We start from the raw sequence: 8532 nt of genomic DNA on the forward strand, positions 1-8532 counted from the left end.
CTGGAGTGGGTAGCATTTTAACGTGCACTTATGTCTTTGAAATGCGAACCAGTAGTAGATGTTCTCGGCTTGGTCAGGGAAAGATAAGACTGCCTGGACCCTCCCAGCTGAGCAGAGACCACAGGATTCCTCCACCTTTCTCCAAGGCAGAACCATTGGCTCTCACATCACGCAGGGAACCTGTGGGCCCTAGTAATGTTACAGAAATAGTTGAGAGCAGCTCTGGGAAAGTGCAAACCCCAAAGTCCCTCTTTTAAGAGTAATGCCCTTAAGTCAGACGTTCGGGTTTCAACCTGGTCGGCTTCCAAGAAATTGTCTGCTCTCGAAGGGACTTATCAGCCTCTTCGTGCCTTAACTGCTTCATTTGTAAAACGACTTTATTGTATTAAGTGACTTAATGAATGCAGAGCACTCAGAACGGCGAACGCGAAGAGCGCCGAGCGCGCGAGCTTGGAAGGTCCCAGCGCCCGGGCCCTGGCCGTTAAGCCAACAGCCGACCACACAGGCCTGGGGACCGGAGCCTGGCATTGGGGAAGAGCGCGCCCCCGCCGCCGCGCCTGCATTTACACAAGGGTTCCTGTAGTGCGGGGCTATTTAAAAACACGAAATCGAATACATTTTTTTTCCCGTAAGAAGTTAATAATTATGTTCCACTATAATTATGTTCCATTGTGCCCTTTCCATACCATGAGAGTAGGAGCCCAAAGATGGCGTAAGGAAAAATATTCCACATGAGCGTTTATTCGAATGAGTCAACAGACATCCTCCGGGCGCCGTTTGACTTCTGTTTGAACCCCCCCAACCCGCCCTCCCCGCCCTGTACGCTCCAGACGCAGAGACCACAGAAATTCGGCCCGACGATCTCTGTACGCAACAGCTCCGGGAAGCCTCCCGGTCCCGTCGCCTCTCGGACGTCGGCGGGAGCGCGCACGCCGACCCGGAGCCCGGAAGGCGCCGGCGGGTCACGTGTCTGCGCGCCCCCGCCAAGGCGGGCTCCAGGCGGAAGTGAGGGTTGGGTTAGGCGGCAGCGCAGCGTCGGCGAGGAGCGCGGGCTGCGGAGAGGCGGGCCGGGCAGAGCGGGGCGAGCGGGAGCGCAGGCCGGGTAAGCGGTGGTGGCGGCGACCCGGGCCTCGCGGCTCAGCCCCGCAACGGAGCAGACCTGCGCAGCGCGCGCCTCTCACCGAGCCCGACCGCTGAGCCCGCCCTGGACCGGCGAGCTCTGATCACTGAGGCCCAGTCTGCCCTCGCGGCGCGGTGAGTGCGGGCGGGGCGGGCGGCGGACTTGGCGGCGGCGTGCGCGGCCGGAAGTGCGGCGCTTTGTGCGGCCGATTTGGGCGGCGCCAAGGTCGGGCCCGCGGCGGCGCTTTGTCCCGCGGGGCCAGGCGGGCGGGTGCTGCCCGAGGGAGGCGGGGCTGGACTGCGGGGCGCGCGGGCAGGTGCGGCGTGGGCGGCGGGGAAGCTGCCCCCGGGCCGGCGAGAGCGGCGTTTGTTGCACAACAGTGTTCTCTGGGTCTTTTTTTTTTAAGGTTCAGGTGATCAGATCAGGGAAATGCAAAAAATGGGGAAGCAATGGGGTGGTGTTTCTGTTCGTAGGATTTTCATCGTTTCCAGTGTGTAAACTATCCACTTTTCTCACAAAGTAAACATTATTCCATTTGCCTGGCAGAAGCCTTAGCTTGAAAGGCTTTCAATGTTTTAACCAGAAAGGACGTATCATGGCCCAGCCTTGGTCAACTTTGAAAGAGAGGTGCGCCTTTACAGCGTCCACGAATAGGGTCTTCCTCATTTATAGTGTATATAAGCGTGCATCTGATGGGTTGTATGAGTTAATGCTTCATTAAAGTCATACATAAAAGTATTTTGGAGTGTTTTGCCAAGCAGGACTTTCTTGAAATGAAAAGGTTTGTCTCCTTCCCCCTCCTTAAATTTTCAAGTCACCCTTGTGTAATTTTTAAGATTATTTTCTCAAATGGTATATGAAAAACTTGGCAATAATAGTAGGGACGCATTTTAGAACTTGGGTTAAGTAACCAAGGATTGGGTTATTTTTGCTTTGACAGGAAAGAATTAGGCTAATTGTTCTGTTGTTGAAGGTACTATGGTGCACATTGTGAAGTTTTTTTTGTTTCTTTTGGGGTTTATAGAGTGGGCTTGCTTTAGTATGTGTTTGCATAATTACTTCCGTTTAGTCGTATTTGTGACTAAATGGACAAGCTGAGGTGTGCCAACAAAGGTGCCTCTAGTCAAAGCTGTTTTTCCAATAATCGTGTATGGATGTGAGAGTTGGACTGTGATGAAAGTTGAGCGCCGAAGAATTGATGCTTTTGAACTGTGATGTTGGAGAAGAGTCTTGAGAGTTCCTTGGACTGCAAGGAGATCCAACCAGTCCATCCTAAAGGAGATCAGTCCTGGGTGTTCATTGGAAGGACTGATGTTGAAGCTGAAACTCCAATACATTGGCCACCTGATGTGAAGAACATTGGAAAAGACCCTGATCCTAGGCAAGACTGAAGGCGGGAGGAGAAGGGGACTACAGAGGATGAGATGGTTGGATGGCATCACGGACAGGATGGGCATGAGTTTGAGCAAGCTCTGGGAGTTGGCCATGGACAGGGAAGCCTGGCTTACTGCAGCCCATGGGGTCGCAAAGAATTGGACACGACTGAGCAACTGAACTGAAGGTATGGTAGAGGTCCCTGCAGGCTTTAAGAGTTGGAAACTGCAGCCTTCCTCTAGGTTCTGTGTAGCAGTCACTCTAGACACATGGAGCAGGTAGCATCCCCTCTTCCTGCCTTCTGCTCTTCAGAATAGTGGAAGGCTCCTACAAGCCAGATGGGCGGAGGAAGCTGCTGTTGGTATTACTGCCCTTGCCCTCTTATCCAGGCCTGATAGATTTGTTAGATTTTTACTTAGTATTCTACTCTACAGCTGCCATTCAATTCATTTCTGTTTTAAGGCTAGACAGAATTGTGATGTCAAAATTATTTGAATTTTCAAACGAGAAAATGAGTGTAATGCCACAGAGGTAGAGGATTAGAATTGGGAAAAACAAGCTTAAGTGCGTATAAAGAATATTACTTTAAGTTTTTTTTTTATAGGTTCTGTAGCTTAAAGGCAAATTTTTGCCTCCCAAACTTGTCTTATTTAAACAGCTTCTTTTCACTGATCAATTGAGAGCAATTTTAAAACAACAGCACACCAGCCTAATAGAGGTATGGTTACTTTTCTTATGCCTGGGTTCCACTTTATGTCTCTATCTTTGAAGTTCTGTGCAGAAATATGTGAATGTCTCCCAATAGATTGGAAACCTTGATAGTGAAGCTCGAGTTTGGAGGCGTTCAGAGTCTATCTTATGTGCTTTTCTTGATGTTATCAGGTGTTACCCAGACTTTCCAGTGCTGATTGTGTTGTTCGGGTTTTATCTTGTGTATTGCTGTCTGAGAGAGAGACTTTAAGCCCCTTAACCTTAGTTTTCTTGGTATGAAGAAAAATAATATACAAGGCCTCTACAGTCCACAGGGTAGCAAAGAGTCGGACACAACTGAGTGACTTCACTTTCTTTTTTTCTTTTGTAAAGTTTTAGAATTACTGTTTTGTGTGGGAACTTTGTTTAGGTCATGGTATATTTTGAGACTAGAGAAACTAGTACAGTGATGGATGTTAAATATACTTTCCCTCTGAGGATTATTAGATTTCAAGTTGAGAAATTTTTGCTGTAATCTTTTTTAAACCCTAATCTGCTGCTACCAAGTCACTTCAGTCGTGTCCGACTCTGTGCGACCCCATAGATGGCAGCCCACCAGGCCCCCGTTCCTGGGATTCTCCAGGCAAGAACACTGGAGTGGGTTGCCATTTCCTTCTCCAATGCAGGAAAATGAAAAGTGAAAGTGAAGTCGCTCAGTCGTGTCCGGCTCCTAGTGACCCCATGGACTGCAGCCTACCAGGCTCCTCTGTCCATGGGATTTTCCAGGCAAGAGTACTGGAGTGGGTTGCCATTGCCTTCTCTGAAACCCTAATCTGAGACTTAACTATTTTGCTGCAGGTGTCAAACCACCCATAGGAATTCTGACATTTTCATCATTACAAATGAGAAACTTAAAAAAAAAAAAGTGATAACTAGCTTCTCTGGTGGCTCAGAGGGTAAAGCGTCTGCCTGCAATGTGGGAGACCGGCATTTGATCCTTGGGTCAGGAATATCCCCTGGAGAAGGAAATGGCAATCCACTTCAGTATTCTTGCCTGGAGAATCCCATGGACGGAGGAGCCTGGTAGGCTATAGTTCATGGGGTCGCAAAGAGTTGAACAGGACCGAGTGACTTCTCTTTCTTTCTTTCTCTCTCTCTCTCTCTCTCTCTCTGTCTCTCTGTCTCTCTCGCCTTGAAATTGGGATTCTTGGCCCATACCAAATCAGACTGGCAAATCCGTGGTTTCTGGGTGACAGTAGGCACTAGAATCCCAGGCAGAGTGGTGATGGTGGTTTTTTACTTTTAACTTTTCATTACTTAAAAAGTATGCAAATACAACATACAGCCATATACCCAACATATCAATCCCATTATATAGCGTGCTCAGGGCTGGTGTACTGGGATGACCTTGAGAGATGGGATGGCAGGGGAAGGTGGGAGGGAGGGTCGGGATGGGGAACACATGTACACCCATGGCTGATTCATGTGAATGTATGGCAGAACCACCACAATATTGTAATTCAGTTCAGTCGCTCAGTCGTGTCCGACTCTTTGCAACCCCATGAATCGCAGCACGCCAGGCCTCCCTGTCCATCACCAACTCCCGGAGTTCACTCAGACTGCGTCCATTGAGTCAGTGATGCCATCCAGCCATCTCATCCTCTGTCGTCCCCTTCTCCTCCTGCCCCCCATCCCTCCCAGCATCAGAGTCTTTTCCAATGAGTATATTGTAATTAGCCTCCAATTAAAATAAAAAAATGTTTTAGATTACAGACATCGTGTCATTTTTACCCTTGAATAGTTTAATATGTACTTCTAAAAATCAATGCATCTTTACATAACAAAATGCTATTCTCACATATAAGAAAATTAATGATTGTTTAATGCCATTTGATAGCTAACCCATTTGTTTGTACCCCTCAATCCTTAAAATACCTTTTTATAATTTTTTCCATCTTAAAACCAGGATTCAAACAAAAACCTCCTGTGGCCTTTATTAAATCTATGTTAATCTAGAACCATCCTTCTCCCTACTCTCTGCCTTTTCCCAGACCCCTTGCCCTCTAGATTCCCTCCTTTTGGCTTTGTCTGATTGCTTTATGGTGTTCAGTATTTTTCTCTAATTCCTGCCTTTTTCTGTCACCTGGGAGGAAGATGTGTAGGGTACACTGGATTGAGATTTTAGTATTTTTGTAGCAGTACACCTCAGATGATGCAGAGTGATTCCATCGTATGAGGATGCATGTAATAAGTAGCTTGGGGGGCTTCCCTGGTGGCTTAGTGGTAAAGAATTCACCAGCCAATGCAGGAGACATGGATTCAATCTGTAATCTAAGAAGATCCCACTTGCCTGTGTGCCACAATTATTGAGCCTGTGCTCTAGAGCCCAGGAGTGGCAGCTATGAAGCCCACACACTCTAGATCCTGTGCTCTGTAATAAGAGGCTGCCAAATGAGAAGCCAGAGCAGCAACTGGAGAGTAGCCACCTCCCAGCACAACTAAAGGAAAGCTCGAGCAGCAGTGAAGACCCAGCACAGCCAAAATAAATAAAAATTTAAAAAAATAAGTAGTTTGCTCTTAGTGATGTTAAGATTGGTCAGTGGGTTCAGCATTCATGTCCACTAATCAATAAACTGAGCACAATTGTATGGTAGTTTGAACATTCTTTGACGTTGGAGTGAAAACTCCATTTCCACTCCTGTGGCCACTGCTGAGTTTTCCAAATTTGCTGGCATATTGCGTGCAGCATTTTAACAGCATCATCTTTTAGGATTTGAAATAACTGCGCTGGAATTCCATCACCTCCGCTAATTATTTGTAGTAATGCTTCCTAAGGCCCACTTGACTTCACACTCCATGATGTTTGACTCTTGGAGAGTGCCATCGTGGTTATGTGTGTCATTAAGACCTTTTTTTGGTACAGTTCTTCTATGTACTCTTGCCACCTTTTTTTAATCTCTTTGTCCTTTGTTAGGTCCTTAACATTTCTGTCCTTTATAGTGTCCATCCTTGCATGAAATGTTCCCTTAATATCTATCATTTTCTTGATGTGATCTCTAGTCTTTCCCATTCTATCTTTTTTCTCTATTTCTTTGCACTGTTCACTAAGAAGGCCCAAGTTTAGAAAAGGCAGAGGAACCAGAGATCAAATTGCCAACATTCATTGGATCATAGAGAAAGCAAGGGAATTCCAGGAAAACATCTACTTTTGCTTCATTGACAGTGCTAAAGACCCACTTCGACGGTGTGAGTCACAACAGATTGTGGAAAATTCTTAAAGAGATGGGAATATCAGACCACCTTACCAGTCTCCTAAGAAATCTGTGTGGATCAAGAAGCAACATTTAGAACCAGACATGGAACAACAGACTGGTTCAAAATTGGGAAAGGAGTATGTCAAGGCTGTAATATTGTCATCCTGCTTATTTGATTTCTGTGCAGAATACATTATTTGAAGTGCTGGCTTGGATGAAGCACAAGCTGGAATCAAGATTGCTGGGAGAAATGTCAACAACTGCAGATATGCAGATGATATTGCCCTAATGGCAGGAAGTGAAGAGAAACTAAAGAGCTTCTTGATGAGGGTGAAAGAAGAGAATGAAAAGGCTGGCTTAAAACTCAACATTAAAAAAAACTAAGATTGTGGCATCTGGTCCCATCATGTCATGTCAAATAGAAGGGGAAGGGATAAGCAGTGACAGATTTTACTTTCTTGGGCTCCAGAATCACTGCAGACAGTGACTGCAGCCATGAATGTAAAAGACGCTTCCTCTTTGGAAGGAAGCTAAGACAAACCTAGACAGAGTATTAAAAAGCAGAGATATCAGTTTGCCACAAAGGTCTGTATAGTCAAAGCTATGGTTTTTCCAGTAGTCATGTATGGATGTGAGAGTTGGACCATAAAGAAGGCTGAGTGCCAGAGAATTGATGCTTTTGAATTGTGGTGCTGGAGAAGACTCTTGAGAGTCCCTTGGACTGCAAGGCTATGAGACCAGTCAATCCTAAAGAAACTCCACCCTGAATATTCATTGGAAGAATTTTAGTTGAAGCTCCAGTACGTTGTTGGCCATCTGATGCTAAGAGCTGACTCATTGAAAAAGACCCTGATGCGGGGACAGATTGAAGGCAAAAGTAACTTGAGAAGCTGTTACGTTGTTCATAGACCTTGTGCAAACCTTTTTGTTGAAGTGGGAACTGCAGCTTTTTCTTTCATTAATCCTGTTATTCTTTTTTACCTGTAAGTTTTAATTATAACTTCTTAATCACTTTAGGAAGTAGTTATTAGTCTCTTGGGAAGCATAAATGCTTTTAGGAACTTCTGGGTAGTTTGGACGTATGGTAGTTAGAATTCAAGTGTAATTCTGTGCATTTTTTTAGTGGCAAATGTAGAGTAAGATTTTATTAGTGGTTTAGACTGTAAGATTGTGTAAGGAAAGCCTTTGTGGTATTCAGTGCTTTGAGTTGTCTACAGTTCTTGGCTGTAACGAATAATTTTGTTACAAACATTCAGGTACAAATTTTTGTGTGGATATGTTTTCACTTCTCTTGGGTGTATACCTAGGAGTGGAGTTGCCAGGTCAAATGGTAACTCCTGTCTTTAACTGCTATGCTGTTCATCAGCTTCATTGCCTACCAGATGACATCTCCTGCGCAGCCGCACAGTTAAGGGTCTCCATGTGATAGCTCCAACCTAACCTGTGTCTCTGTAATCATCTTCGTTGATTCACATGTAGCCCAAGCTCCAAACAAGCCCAGTAGCAAAGTGTCCCTAAAGTGCATCTTGCATTTTCTAATTTTTGTGTCTTTTCGAGATCCTACCTGTTGAGAGCTTATACCACCTGTGTAATCCAAGTTATTCCTGACCATTCCTCTCCTCCTGCATTAAATTTTTGCTCTTCCCACTCAACCGTCACAACACTTTATTCCTTTATGGCCCATAACACTCTGACCCCGAGTCATCCATTGTTTATGTCTTCTGACTTGCAGACCTGCCTGTCGAGTACAGTACCCACCACCTACATGTTCCTATTCAGAGTTCAGCTAACGTGTAGGTCCTTGGTCTAGCCACATTTCAAGTGTTCAGGTAGTGACTACTGTATGTGGACAGAGCAGATGTACATTTTCATCTTCACAGAAAGTTCTCTGGGGCAGCACTTTTCTAGATGGTAAACTCAGAACAGGGACTGTGACTTGTCTTCCCCCCACCCCCACCCCCCCGTGGCCTTTGTGTAGTGCTTTACTTATTCAATTAAGAAAATGAAATTAGATCCTGGCACAGAATAGAGAAATAGAGTATTGAAAAGTATTCACCTCTCTAGAAATGATAGAGAAGTAGATGAAATATATGA

The 8532-nt window shown here is 45.4% G+C and overlaps 1 protein-coding gene across 1 annotated transcript in view; it reads left to right on the plus strand.

The window, feature by feature from the left end:
* Positions 1–1039: 1039 nt before the first annotated feature.
* The window catches only part of FAM168B (family with sequence similarity 168, member B), a 40668-nt gene continuing 33175 nt past the window's right edge, over positions 1040–8532 (plus strand). Inside the window, exon 1 of the mRNA XM_010838115.1 lies at positions 1040–1254. The gene's annotated coding sequence lies outside the window, so the exon portion shown is untranslated. The remainder of the gene's footprint in view (positions 1255–8532) is intronic.

This window comes from Bison bison, unplaced genomic scaffold (genome assembly GCF_000754665.1).
Source record: "Bison bison bison isolate TAMUID 2011002044 unplaced genomic scaffold, Bison_UMD1.0 scf7180017864091, whole genome shotgun sequence".
Classification (NCBI taxonomy): Eukaryota; Metazoa; Chordata; class Mammalia; order Artiodactyla; family Bovidae; genus Bison; species Bison bison.